This window comes from Uranotaenia lowii, chromosome 2 (assembly GCF_029784155.1).
Source record: "Uranotaenia lowii strain MFRU-FL chromosome 2, ASM2978415v1, whole genome shotgun sequence".
NCBI classification, from domain to species: Eukaryota; Metazoa; Arthropoda; class Insecta; order Diptera; family Culicidae; genus Uranotaenia; species Uranotaenia lowii.
Window position 1 is genome coordinate 303,918,577 of NC_073692.1, and position 14,627 is coordinate 303,933,203.

Genomic DNA, 14,627 nt, shown 5'->3' on the forward strand with positions numbered 1-14,627 from the left:
CCTTGCCTTATTTCCTCATCTGTCTTTTTTCTACTCGGTCTTTTTTCTCCTCTGTATTTTTTTTTCCTCTGCCTGTTTTTCGCTTTTGTATTTTTTCTCTTCTGTCTTTTTTCTCCTCTCTCTTTTATTTCTCCTCACTCTTTTTTCCTCTCTTTTTTTCTCTCTCTTTTTGACCTCCTTTTTTCACCTCTCTTTTTTTCTCCTCTGTGTTTTTTGCTCCACTCTTTTATCCTCTTCTCTTTAATTTTCCTTTCTCCTTGTTTTTTCTCCTCTGTCCTTATTTCCCTTTTTTCTCCTCTTTTTTATCCTATTTTTTTTCTCCACTCGATTTTTTTTTGATACCCTCTCTATTTTTCTGCTCTCTTTTTTTTCTCTTTTTTTTGTTTTTCCTCTCTCTTTTTTTTACTCTCTCTTTTTTTCTGCTCTCTCTTTTTTACTCCTCTCTCTTTCTTTCTCCTCTCTTTTTTCTCCTCTCTCTTTTTTCTCTTCTCTCTTTTTTTCTCCTCTCGTTTTTTCCTCTCTTTTTTTCTCCTCTCTCATTTTTTCTCTTCCCTCTTTTTTTCTCCTCTCTCTTTATTTTCCTCTCTCTTTTTTCTTCACTCTCTTTTTTTCTTCTCTCTTTTTTTTCTTCTCTCTCTTTTTTTGCTTCCCCCTATTTTTTGCTCCTCTTTCTTTTTTTCTCCTCTCTTTTTTTCTCCTCTCTCTTTGTTTTCTTCTTTCTTTTTTTCTCCTTTGTCTTTTTTATCCTCTCCTTTTTTTCTCCTCTCTCTTTTTTTCTCCTCTTTCTTTTTTCTCCTCTCTCTTTTTTTCTTCTCTCTCTTTTTTTCTTCTCTCTCTTTTTTTTCTTCTCTCTCTTTTTTCTTCTCTCTCTTTTTTTCTTCTCTCTCTTTTTTTCTTCTCTCTATTTTTTTCTTCTCTCTCTTTTTTCACTTATCACTTTTTTTCTTCTCACTCTTTTTTCACTTATCTCTTTTTTTCACTTCTATCTTTTTTTCACTCCTCTCTTTTTTTCCCTTCTCTCTTTTTTTCTCCTCTCTCTTTTTTTCTCCTCGCTCTTTTTTTCTCCTCTCTCTTTTTTTCTCCTCTCTCTTTTTTTCTCCTCTCTCTTTTTTTCTCCTCTCTCTTTTTTTCTCCTCTCTCTTTTTTTCTCCTCTCTCTTTTTTTCTCCTCTCTCTTTTTTTCTCCTCTCTCTTTTTTTCTCCTCTCTCTTTTTTTCTCCTCTCTCTTTTTTTCTTCTCTCTTTTTTTCTCCTCTCTCTTTTTTTCTCCGCTATCTTTTTTTCTCCTCTCTCTTTTTTTCTCCTCTCTCTTTTTTTCTCCTCTTTCTTTTTTCTCCACTCTCTTTTTTTCTCCACTCTCTTTTTTTCTCCACTCTCTTTTTTTCTCCACTCTCTTTTTTTCTCCACTCTCTTTTTTTCTCCACTCTCTTTTTTTCTCCACTCTCTTTTTTTCTCCACTCTCTTTTTTTCTCCTCTCTCTTTTTTTCTCCTCTCTCTTTTTTTCTCCTCTCTCTTTTTTCTTCTCATTATTTTTTCACTTCTCTCTTTTTTCTCCTCTCTCTTTTTTCTCCGCTATCTTTTTTTTCTCCTCTCTCTTTTTTCACTTCTCTGTCTCTCTCGCTTCTCTGCCTTTTTCTCTCCTCAGTCTTTTTCTCTCCTCTATCTTTTTTCTCTCCTCTGTCTTTAACTCTCCTCTGTCCTTTTCTCTCCTCTGTCGGTTTCTCTCCTCTATTTTTTCTCTCATCTGTCTTTTCTCCTCTCTCTTTTTTTTTTTGTCCCCTTTTTTTCTCCTCTCTCTGTTTTCTTCTGTCTTTTTTTTCGGCCTTTTTTGTCCTCTTTTTTTATCTCCTCTGTCTTTTATCTCCTCTGTTTTTTCCCTTCTGTCTTTTTTTTTCTTCTGTCTTTTTGGTTCTCTTTTTTTCTCCTCTGCTCCTGTCCTGTCACTCATATGTATGTCTTTTTTATCACCCGTCTCTTTTTTTTTTCTCCTCTTTCATGTTTTTGTCCTCACTCTTTGTTTCTCCTCTCTCTTTTTTCCTCTTCTCTCTTTTTTCTCCTCTCTATTTTTCTCCTCTCTCTTTTTTTCTCCTCTCTTGAGCTTAGCTTGAGCTTAGATAAACCGTACATTTCAGTAGTTGCCAAGGACTAATAAAATCGTGTACACGAGTGGCGATTCCCGCTCGTCTACGATTTTTACCCGTAAAGGTTCGCCAAAGCGCGAGCAGGCTGTGAAAAAAAATCCCTTATGTTCGCGAACCATAAGAAACACGAGCGAGGCAGTCCAACCAACAGACGATTCTTTTGGATTTTGAATCCTGTCTCGCTCGTGGAAATCGTAACATACATGAAAATTTTTCCCCGCGATTTTGGCTCACGAACCATTTAGCGACATGAACTTTTTTTTGGAAGGGAACGCGTGGTTATTCGATTTTCTTTCGTAGGCAGGCTGTGCGTCTCTTTAGGTACGCGTACGGGTAATAAATTGTGCTCCAAGCAGCAGCAGGAAGTTCTTTATTTTCCACTGTTCTTTCAATTATGGTATGGAATATTTTTGTTTTATTTTTAAGTTATTGAAAAAAAAAAATTTTTTTTTGATAACTTACAGCGTTTTAAGATTAACGAAATTCTAAATATTAAATCAAATTCATTCTGCCATGTCGACTCCTGGGTGGTCAATTGAATTAAACAAAGCTTTTTTACAAAATTATGATTTGGAATGGACACAAGGAGGACCTAATAATGATCTTTAACAACCGTTTAAGGAATAAATAATCAAATCGAATCTTAGAGCCTTACAATTTCATCCAAATCACTACATTTCTGTAGTAGAGGTTGAGTGTAAAATTCCATAACTGTTTTTTTTCATATTTGGAAAAGACAACCACGATTCCATATGTAAAGTTTCAATAAGAAAACACATGCAATCGTATCAATGATTATTTTGGATTAAAGTGAATATCATAAAAAATTGATAAATTAATTCAATAATATTCAATAATCAAAGAAGAGTTTTCAAGTAATTTTTCCTAAAAAAAAACTTTCTTGAGGGGTTTTGGCTTGAGGGATACAAATATCTACGGAAACTTGCTTTTTCACCACCTTATTTACATGCCCCTAAAAGGATGAAGAAATAATGAAACCCTTAGTTCCAACGGCTTTTGCAGAGAATTAAATTCTTTTTAACTTATAAGAAGACGGAACAATTTTCCAAGAAGCGAAAAAACCTAATTATACGAGTGCGTACTTTATTTTGTCAAAGTAACGGACTTTGACCACAATAACGGGACGGTAGTTTTTAAATATTACAATAAATTCATGTTATTCTCAATTCAAATCTTTTTAAATAAAAAAAAATTAGTATGATACTCAATCAATGATAAAAACCGAAAGAATTAATGATACGTCGGAAAATAAATTACAAATTTGCATTGTTATTTTTAAATTATAATTATCTCTAACATTAACTCTGAATCCGATCTTGATCTTACTACTGGATTTGAAATCACCTTTTATTGTCTGAATCCCCTTATATTGAGCTTCTTGAATTGATTTCTGCAATTTTTTTATCTTCCATTTTTTCGTCATTTTTATCTGCTTAAAATCTGAAGATTATTTTTCGATCATCAAAATTCACAACGCAACTTTAAAATGAATAACTCCAAATTAATTATTCATTATTTATGATTCAAAACTATCAAAATTCTTTTTATAGGTTCATCACTCTATGTTTGTTTTTCCGATTTTATTTTAACATTTCTGAATCCGCTTATACGAATTTTGATATTTAAATTTATATTTTCTCACTCTTTGCATAGAGTTTGGAATGGACAAATTAATGATTGAAAATTGCTTATTCCAGGGTGGCTAGCGATTTTTCGTTTTGAAATTCCAAAGTTTTTCCCGGTTTTCCCCCGGTTTATTCCCGGTTATACAAAAATATTTTCCCGATATTTATTATACTCGTATTGATATTAAATCATGTTTAATCAAAAAATTCAATGTGAAGGGCTTCAAATTTCTAAAAAATTTATCCCAAAACAAATTAACAGGGTAGAATTCATGCGTCTTCTAACACGTAGTCTTTTCGTATCAAATTGACAGGTTTCCATGGTATTTTTAACGAATCTAATAAAAGTGGCATCTATTCGTTGTTTTGTTTTGATAAGTTTATCTTGAAACTTTAATGTAGCACTTTTCAGCCACTTTGAATATTTTTAGAATTTTTATAGAGTTCTAGAAAAAAAAATTGCAATAGATGATATAGAAATATGTAAAAAAAAAATCGAAACATAATATTAAATCAACTTGAATGGGAATTTGTCTTACAAAACTTCAAATAATCAGATTCCAGAAAATTTGTTTTGTTATTTTCTAAATGCAGTTATATTTTTTTGTACAAATCTAAAGACATGTTTTTGAAAAAAAAAGTTTTTTAATACAAAACAATGAATAACTTCAGAAGCCGTCATTTGAACTAAATATTCGTGAAAGCTAGAGTCGTTTCCCTGGCTAGACCAAAAAAAATAGACAAAATACCACTTTTGTTTGAAGTTTTAGTACCAAAATGCAATTGGGTCACCATGGAACAAATATCCTTAGTTCCATATTGAAACTCACTAGAGAAAACTTCGAACTGATGCATCAACTATATTTTTTATAATTCAGTACAAATACACATGGTATAGTTGCATTTCTAGATCACTTTAATGCATTTATATGTTGCTGAATGCTGAACCTAAAAAATCTGGTTATGTTAGGAACCTCTTCAAGCGAGAAAAAAAGTTCAGTCCCTTGCATCTCGCTTATACTTGTTCGATTGTAGTTAGTTTTGTGTTTAGTTTTTCTGATAATAGTTTTATTATTAAATTTATAACATTTGCGTTATGCTTGTAAGTGTAGCACACTTGCGGAGAGCAAAAAAATTAGATATCTGTACCAACACGTGAAAAGGATCCATCTCCAAAAGTAAAAAAAAAACCATTTTCAGTACCTCATGATTGGCCAAAATTTGCACTACTGAGAAAATAATATTCCGTTACATTAAAAACTCAATTTGAGTAAAGGATCTATAAACATTCTAAAACCAGAACTGTCATCACATTGAATACGCCCTTTACTCCGGAACAATTTTTCGCTACTACTCCGCAAACTAACTCAAAATAATCAATTTAACTCTTCATTTAACATAAAAACATAGTTGCAAATGAACGCAAGCTTAAAACTAAAGTTAGAAAGGAGAAAATATCAAAGGGTTCATAAACAAGGGAGACAAAATATTACGTGAGCTAGGTTCTATCTACGAATCTACGATAGCGCGTTGTTTTTTCATGAAAATAGATATTCCTCTATTCTAACAGGGGATGCTTCTAAAAATCGTTTGTCTTTCATAAACAGCAAAAATTTCAAATTACCGATTGAAATATATTTTTCAAACGCGTTTTTCTGATTCGCCATATACGGAGATAGATCCTTTTCATGTGTTGGTACAGATATCTGATATTGCTCCGAAATCATTTGATTCAAACTTTCTTTGTTTACTTATGAACGAAAATAAGCGCTTATGAGATCAATCTATTTCTAGACTGTCAAAATTACTCTTAAAATTAGAAATAATTTTTAGAATATTTTTGAAATTCCGTGGAAAAAATCCAAACAGGACAATTTTCCCGGTGAGATGCCAAAATTCCCGGTATTTTCCCGGTTTCCCGGTGACGTGATGAAATTCCAAAGTTTTTCCCGGTATTCCCGGTTTTCCCGGTTCGCTAGCAACCCTGTTATTCCAAATTCAAAAATATTCAGTTGAAATTCATTTTTGAATAGGAAATCCTGATATTGGAATTGTGATCTTCTGATGACTCAATTCTGTATGAACAAGTCACACTTTACTATTTGAATTGGGAATTCTTAATCCACAAATTAGATTCAAATATTCGTAGAATTTATTTCAAAACTCAGAATTCGAATTTAAATTGTACAGTTTCAAATTAAGTATCACGACTATGAAGTTAAGAATTTATGAGAAATAATTTTCAATCTTAATTTTTTGAATCAATTGTACAATTTTGAATCCAGAAAAGGAATTTGAAAAAATTAATTTTGAATCGTGAACATTGAATTATTTGTTTTCAAATTTTGTTCATCATTCGGATTTTCAGCTGAAATTAGGAATTTGAAATCAAACTCATGGATTTTAAATCTACGTTCATTGCCTGGATTTCATTGAAAAATGCCCGGATTTTGCCCGTTTATATTCACTTTATTTGGAAAACCAAAATAACAAACTCCTCCAAAACGGATTTTTTTGAGAGAAAATAATCATGAAAGGTGTTTTGGATCTTAAAGCACGATTCAAAACCTGTCGATAAGTTCTGATGAACAAAAAAGTTTATTTGCCCAGATAATGCTCGGATTTATGGACATTTTTAAAATTAATTGCCCGGATTTTGCTATGTTTTTATTTAAAATTGCCCGGTTTGTCTGGTTCGGAAACGCGTCAAGCGAAAAAACTAGATATCTTGTATTTGGTCCGCAATGAGTTAACATTGAAATTCTTAATTTTCTTAATGGTTTTCCCTCGCTTTCAAAACTTCATCGCACGGTTAATGCCTCCTTTTTTCTGTCATGACATGAAATTTGAAATTCCAAACTTATATAACTTCCTCAATTTGAACTTCGGAAGAAACTTGAAAATAACAAAGGGGATACAATTAAGATGCCGAAGTAGCACATTTCTAGATTGGACTATTTCTAGATTGGGTATTTTTTTTATTCTTCCCCCACCCCATACATCTTTTTAGGATGCGGAGGAACTTTTTATCCTTCGGATAATTAAATAAATATTTTTTCTATCTGTTACTGGGCCAGATTGCATCCTTTCGAAACTCTATATACAAATTTGCCAAATTTGACGTTGTTTAACATCAGAAAGGACAAACTTCAATTCACAAATTATATACATCGTTTAAATTTACAATATTGTAAATTATTTTCAAGAAATTGTTATGAAAAGTTTGAAAAATCGATTTATTTCATCTGTCCACGCGTTGCATTTGGCGCAATCAACAACCATGTGGAGACAAAATAACGAAACGGAAAACACGACCATCAAGTGTGCAATGCGTTTTCCAATTTGGTTCACGAACCAGAATCGCGAGGTTCGCGAGGTTTTCTGCCACGGCTCGCTCACGATTTTCTGGCGATCGGATTCCCCTTGAAAAAAATCCCCTACAATCACGTGTTTGCTGAGTCGCGAACCTACTGTGGTCAGAACATTTGTGAACTACGCGCGGTTTTGTTTCTTGGCTGCTCCGATTTGAATACGATTTTTTTAGTCCTTGGTAGTTGCTACTCCGTGATTGACAAGAACCATCAAAATTGTACATAGATCCAAATAAATGGGGCTTGGGATTAGCTTACCATTTTCTGTGTACACGTTTCGAAGGTTCCTGATCTTATATGGTCAATAACGGCGCCGGCCACGTCCTTACGGTTCATCGGGGAAAGGGAAGCATTGTTAGTTCGACTTCCGTTGCTACTAGAGACCGAATACACCTCTAAATCTCCACGGTCGTCACAGGAAGGGTGGTTTGTTAGTGGGGAAGGTAAATAAGATCTGGATTCCCTTTGGGAAGGGATGTGATCAAAGCAAAGTTAAATATTTAGTTATGTCGCGTCGCACACTATCGAGTACATCGCGTTTTTATTTAGAGCAAATACGTCCTAACGTGCTATTGTCATACGCGTACAATGCCACCGATGCAACTCACCGAATTTTACCGCACGCTCAAAACGAGAAAAGCAAAGCGTCCTAACGTGGCACTGTCATACATGTTCAACGCACTTGGCACATGTTCAACTCACGAAATTTTATCGCGCGTTTATAACGAGAAGAGCAAGACATCCTAACTTGGCATTGTCATACACGTATAATGTACCTTGAACCGTTGCAATTCACCGAATTTAACCGCGCGATTATAACGAGAAGATCAAAACATCCTAACGTGGCATTGTCATACACGTACAATGCACTTAGCACCGGTGCAACTCACCGAAGATTATCGCGCGCTGAACACAGAAGAGCAAAAAACGTGGTAACGTGGTATTGTCATACGTACAATGCACTTGACACCGGTGCAACCTACCGAATTTTATCACGCGTTTAAAACGAGAAGAGCAAGGACGACCTAACGAGCAAAAAACGTACTAACCCATTATGCAGAGGGCGAGAGAAAGAGAAAAAGAGAGAGAAGAAAAAACGCATCCGATTGCGCCACGCTTGCCTGATGTATTCCGGTTTCAAATTCCGAAGAAAAGATGTCTCTACTATCGGATTGACCATATCGCATTAGCTGTTTCGAATTGCATTCTATTTTCGATGCAAGTTTTGCTATGATGAAACCTCAAACACTTTGAGCTTTTTCAGCTGTACCTCTGAGCTTTAACTTGTATCATAGGAGCTTTAGACTTGTGTACAAGCTTGGATACAATATGGACAGTGAAATATTTCCCGGAATAAACATTTCGCGCTGTGCTGCGAAAATCGGATTGGATGAATTTTCAATCTTTAAGTGTAAAATATAAATCAAATTAAATGGCAAAATAAATATAATCCACTTATCTTGAATGAGTAACAGCATTTTCCGCTCGGCTCCCTTGGAAGTCCCATGTTCCATAACCATTTTCTACAACGCACCGGGGGCGAAGCCCAAGCCCCAATCTGCTCAATGGCTTCATAATCGAAAATGCACTCCAAATTTTAAAGCAAAAATATCACTTCCACAATGCAAAATACACAACAAGCACGTAGCACAAATATTAGTTTTAAGCTTAATACCATGTTTCGGAACAGTATTTAAAAAAACATCACTAAAATTCATGGAAAAATTGAAAAATACGCGGACTAAATCACGGACGGAGCTTCTACTTGGCAGCAGCGTTGCCAGTCTTCTCCTCTCTCTTTTTTTCTCCTCTCTCTTTTTTTCTCCTCTCTCTTTTTTTTCTTCTCTCTTTTTTCTCCTCTCTCTTTTTTCTCCTCTTTTTCTTTCTCCTCTCTCTTTTTTTCTTCTCTCTTTTTTTCTCCTCTCTCTTTTTGTTCTTCTCTCTCTTTTTTTCTCCTCTCTCTTTTTTTTTCCTCTCTCTTTTTTTTCTCCTCTCTTTTTTTTCTCCTCTCTCTTTTTTTCTCCTCTCTCTTTTTTTTTTCTTCTCTCTTTTTTTTCTCCTCTCTCTTTTTTCTCTCCTCTCTCTTTTTTTTCTCCTCTCTCTTTTTTTTCTCCTCTCTTTTTTCTCTTCTCTCTCTTTTTTCTCCTCTCTCTCTTTTTTCTCCTCTCTCTCTCTTTTTTCTCCTCTCTCTCTCTTTTTTCTCCTCTCTCTCCCTTTTTTCTCCTCTCTCTCTCTTTTTTCTCCTCTCTCTCTCTTTTTTTCCTCTCTCTCTCTTTTTTCTCCTCTCTCTCTCTTTTTTCTCCTCTCCCTCTCTTTTTTCTCCTCTCCCTCTCTTTTTTCTCCTCTCCCTCTCTTTTTTCTCCTCTCCCTCTCTTTTTTCTCCTCTCCCTCTCTTTCTTCTCCTCTCCCTCTCTTTTTTCTCCTCTCCCTCTCTTTTTCTCCTCTCCCTCTCTTTTTTCTCCTCTCCCTCTCTTTTTTCTCCTCTCCCTCTCTTTTTTTTCCTCTCCCTCTCTTTTTTCTCCTCTCCCTCTCTTTTTTCTCCTCTCCCTCTCTTTTTTCTCCTCTCTCTTTTATCTCCTCTCTCTTTTTTCTCCTCCCTAATTTTTTGCTCCTCTCTAATTTTTTCTCCGCTATCTTTTTTTTCTCCGCTATCTTTTTTTTCTCCGCTATCTTTTTTTTCTCCGCTATCTTTTTTTCTCCGCTATCTTTTTTTTCTCCGCTATCTTTTTTTTCTCCGCTATCTTTTTTTTCTCCGCTATCTTTTTTTTCTCCGCTATCTTTTTTTTCTCCTCGGGCATTTTTTTCCTCGGGCTTTTTTTCTACTGGCCTTTCTTTTTCCTTGGTCTTTTTTTCCTTGGCATTTTTTTTTCTCCTTGGCCTTTTTCTTCTCTGTCTTTTTCTCCTGTCTTTTTTCTCCCCTGTCTTTTTTCTCCTCTGTCTTTTTTCTCCTCTGTCTTTTTTCTCCTCTGTCTTTTTTCTCCTCTGTCTTTTTTCTCCTCTGTCTTGTTTCTCCTCTGTCTTTTTTCTCCTCTGTCTTTTTTCTCCTCTGTCTTTTTTCTCCTCTGTCTTTTTTCTCCTCTGTCTTTTTTCTCCTCTGTCTTTTTTCTCCTCTGTCATTTCGTTTTTTCATTTCTGTCTTTTTTTTCTCCTGTTTTTTTTCTCCTCCGTCTTTGTTTTGCGATATTCAGCATTGGTTGAAGTCAAATCTCAAGAAACCAAAACAGGGATCATAATTAGGCTGTCCATATCATTCAAAGCTAAGGTTAAATCAAAATGACAAATGTCAACACATTTGGACAATGACAGGTTCCGTTCGGTTTGATCCCATTGAATTTCGAAATCCGTAGCAGCAAAAAGGAAATTTACCTTCGCCGGCACCATTCGAGAACAAGTTATCAGCTAAGTGCTAATTATTCTGACATCGCACGACTCCTGCCTTGGCTTGTCTAGGTATAGTTCGAAACCAATGCTACCGCCAGATCGATAAAATAAAACTGGGACTGGTTGAGGCCTGTGATACCGGGCTCAGTTCGATTGTGCTCTCGATTAAACACTTTATAATGCATGGCTGCCTCATGAGCATATGTATGTGGTTGCGTAAATCTGACAGTTATTACGGTAACCATTATATGGATCACGTCACGAACAACCGTCTATTACTAGTTTCGAAGCCTTCGTGAAGATAATGATACCGTTGAAATCCAGAACCAAACAACAGATAGATCCTTCGAGATTAAACAGCGGTTTATTCTGATGCTTAAGTCGCCTTCAACCAGTGGTTTTGGATGTTAACGTGGATATATTAATTAGTAACGGAACGACTTTAACCGGTTCGCCAGCTAAACTATCACCTTCGAAATAACCGAAGAAACGTGGCGTTCGGAGAGAGCGTCGCCTGTTTGTTTTGGGGCAAATAAACCGAAACAAAACCTCAGTCGACGACGCATTGATGGTCGTGGAAAGTTTGCACGTTCGGAAACGTAAACAAACAAAATACTTCAATTGGTTTCCTCGGATATTTATGGTTCTCGGAACAGCTTTAAACCCAGTAAAAACCGTATCTTCAGTTGCTGCGATCCCAACGCACCGTAGAGTCTTGAGGCGTGCGTTGCGTAGCGGTTTTATTTTCGAAGCTAAATGACGACGTGCTGCTGCTGTTGACAGTTTACAGGCAAAAAAACGATACGTCTGTTTAGCACGTTTCAACTACAACGCCTTATGTAACACGGCGAGCGGCGATTTGGGTGACATATTTGTGCGTTTTGAATACATTCAGCGGCTTCAGAGTTTGGACATTTCTGAACGTCTAGGACAAACTACAGGTTTTTATGTTTTCGGAATTAGCAAGCAATAAGTTACGCGCACTTTGAAGTCATAAGAAACTAGTTATTGACTCTTGAATGATTTTGCACGTAGGATCCATTTCTGTCTAGAAGGTGGGCCAATGAGTTGATAAAAGAGCTTCGCTAGTATAAATTGAATATTTGTAACCGATATCTTGGCGTCTTTAAAATTCGAAGGGATAATCGATAAGTTGTGACAACTTTGTATCAATTCAGTACATTTATGAGTCGTTTCTTATTTCAAAACAAAAACAATACTACTCGTTACTCAAAAGATTCTGCACAAAACGTGCCGATCAAATAAACTGGATAGCGAAGCGATGTTTCTGTTCTGGCCGAGAATCGGTAGTGGTTTAGATAGGCTATTTGTTTGTTTTTATTTGCCATTTATAACAAACATATACGAAGGCTGACTGGCCGGAATCGACAGAAGCATTTAGCTAAGAATATCACTACCTACACTGAACGATAATATGTGGCGAATGCTTACTGAAGCTATTAGCAATAAGGTGATACATTCGTTGGAGTTGGCTACGATTCGTAAAATTATCGATACTGAATTACAATTTGGTATTTATTTATCTATCTATAAGATATTTTCAACGGTCATAAGTAAAACACTTATAATCTAACACAATAAAAAACTATCTAGAATAAGCCTTTAAAGTGATTGGCAACACTGTAAAAAAAAACTCTGTAATAGAGGTGTGATCTCTATGATCGTTTTGAGTTGAGTAAAATATTCATTATTTGATTATTCTACAACATATTGTTAGCTACCTGAAAAACATAAAATTGCTTTTCTAACTCGATTTTTATAGGTTCCAGAAATGTGAAGAGGCTTTACCTGGTGGCAAATAATTTATTTAGAATTAAAAAATACTATACTAAGTGTTTGATAATATTTCTCACTTCCTTCTTGGCGGTCTTTAGTGAGCGTTCTCTCAGATTTATAGAAAATCGATGTTGAAAGGAAACAACTTTCATGGAAACCAGTGATTGAAATCCTCACCAATATTCTCATCAGAGGCATTCAAAATCAGGGATGGAAGAAAATCTCTTCTAGCGACTTTTGAGCAGGGAGCGACCAACCTTAGAACACATTTAAATCGCTGCTAGCAAGCGATGCTCTCTGATATGTCCCTGTTATGTGGGGAGATCTCCGAGAGTGGCGAGTTACCACAATCTTAAAAAAGCAAGATAAAAAGAAAGTCCTTGATGAGCGCACTCGCTATGCCTTCCAATATCGTATATATGGATTGTTGTGAGTGGTTGCAACAAATTACGAATCTCCTAACGTACAGATCCTGACTTAGAAAAGATCGGGATATGTACAACATGCGATTTTTTGGGAATCATAGCGTTACGATTGTTATTCTTGGGAAGATTATGAGAGTAGCTCTTGCTGTGTGTTGCTTGGTTGTTTGTTAGGTGGATGTGTTTGAGCTTTTTTTTTTGCATATTACGGTTTGCAGTTCATTTATTTTCGCGAAAATGGAAAAATGGAGGAGGGGTGATGGGGAGAGGAGCGAAGGGTTGGGGGTGGAAAACAGGGTGAAAACTGTTGCAAGCAGTAAAAATCTTTTAAAAAAACCACAAAAATGAAAGAAATTTCGAAAAAAATTTAAATAGTTAAAAAAATTATGTTTAGTATTACATAATAGACTTCATAAATAATGTGCTTTTTTATATTATGTGTTAAAACGGCCGTATTTATAAGAGTTCGGAACCGGTGTGCTACTTTTCGGCACTGTTTTTTTTTCCATTTGCAGTCATTTCATTTCCTTTCTGTTTGATGCAAATATCGAATTTTTCATCACACGGTAAGTCTCGTTCGATAAATCCTCGACTTGTGCTGAAAAATCTACTTTTCGCCACTTGCAACGATATAACTATTTGAAAAAATCATTGAGATTTCAATATCTGAACTACATATTAAAGTTGGCTCAGATGCAGGATTTTAGTTCCATCATTCTGTTTAAAGATTTCAAAGGCATTTTTTTAATTAGTAATATTTAGTTAAAATCAGTGTGGAAAAGTGCTTCTTTTCAACCCTGCTTTTTCCATATGTATTTTTAGTAATTGTAAAAACTGTTGTTTTTTTTTAATTTTTAAAACCAGTTTTTAATTTAACACTTCGATGCTTGATTTTTATGTAAGTGTGTTAAATTATGTTCCATTTAAATAACACATGGGAACACAATTATTTGAGCCTATGTTAAAAACCTGATATTGGAAGAATTTTGCATCCTGAATCCGAATCATGAGTAGGATATTGATAAAATCAATTAATAATCACTAATGAAACAACATTCTTTTAAAAATACATAGAATAAATTCAAACTTAGTAGTTGTACTTAATTTAAAATAGAATTTAAACTCTGCATAGCTTTTCAATTAGCAGAACAAGTAAAGGACTATGAATTTTTTGATTCATGTCTTAAAAGTAGCGGTTGAACAACAACTATGAAAAATCATGCAAGAGGGACCCTTTGCAACTTTTTTCTCAGAAGTCAAAATTACCTGCGGTCTGAAGAAAAGATTATAATTCATTTGAAACCTTAAATTTCAGCTTCTTCGCATCATTCTACAGTTTTAACAAAAAGTGCAAATGATATTCAAATGATTTTACTTGTTTTTTTTCAAGTGTTGAACCTTGAATTTCAAGTTATAGATCAATTAAAAAAATTGTCCATTCAGCGCTTTTAAATTATTCTTGACACTTCGAAGAAACGTGAATTTGGTTGCGTTGTGTATCTCATTTTAATTCTATATACAGTGAAAACCCGATTTTATCACCCCCATGATGAATTATTGAGTGATAAATCGGGGAGAGTGATAAAATCGGGAGATTTTGAAAAAATGATTTTAATCAGTCATAATCTAATAAATTACTACGAATAACGTATATTATCCCAATAAAACAGTGTAGAGGTTTTGTAGTAGATATTCCCTTTTTTGACATATTACTAGTTATACGTCTTTTTTACATTAAAACATCAAACAATATTGGTTTTACGCATCTTTAAACACCTTGTTTCGACCGGTGTTATCAGAAAAATTAAATAATCTTTGATGGTTGAAATCCCAATGATATAATTATTTCTTTTGGTTATAATTTACTGAAG

At 34.7% G+C, this 14,627-nt stretch overlaps 1 protein-coding gene and 1 pseudogene across 9 annotated transcripts in view; both read right to left on the minus strand.

Annotated features, from left to right (window-relative positions):
* Nucleotides 1-14,627, minus strand: part of LOC129746114 (serine/threonine-protein kinase 10) — a 157,329-nt gene that overhangs the window by 54,353 nt on the left and 88,349 nt on the right. The gene's annotated exons all lie outside the window — the stretch shown is intronic.
* Nucleotides 31-13,689, minus strand: LOC129742835 (uncharacterized; annotated as a pseudogene).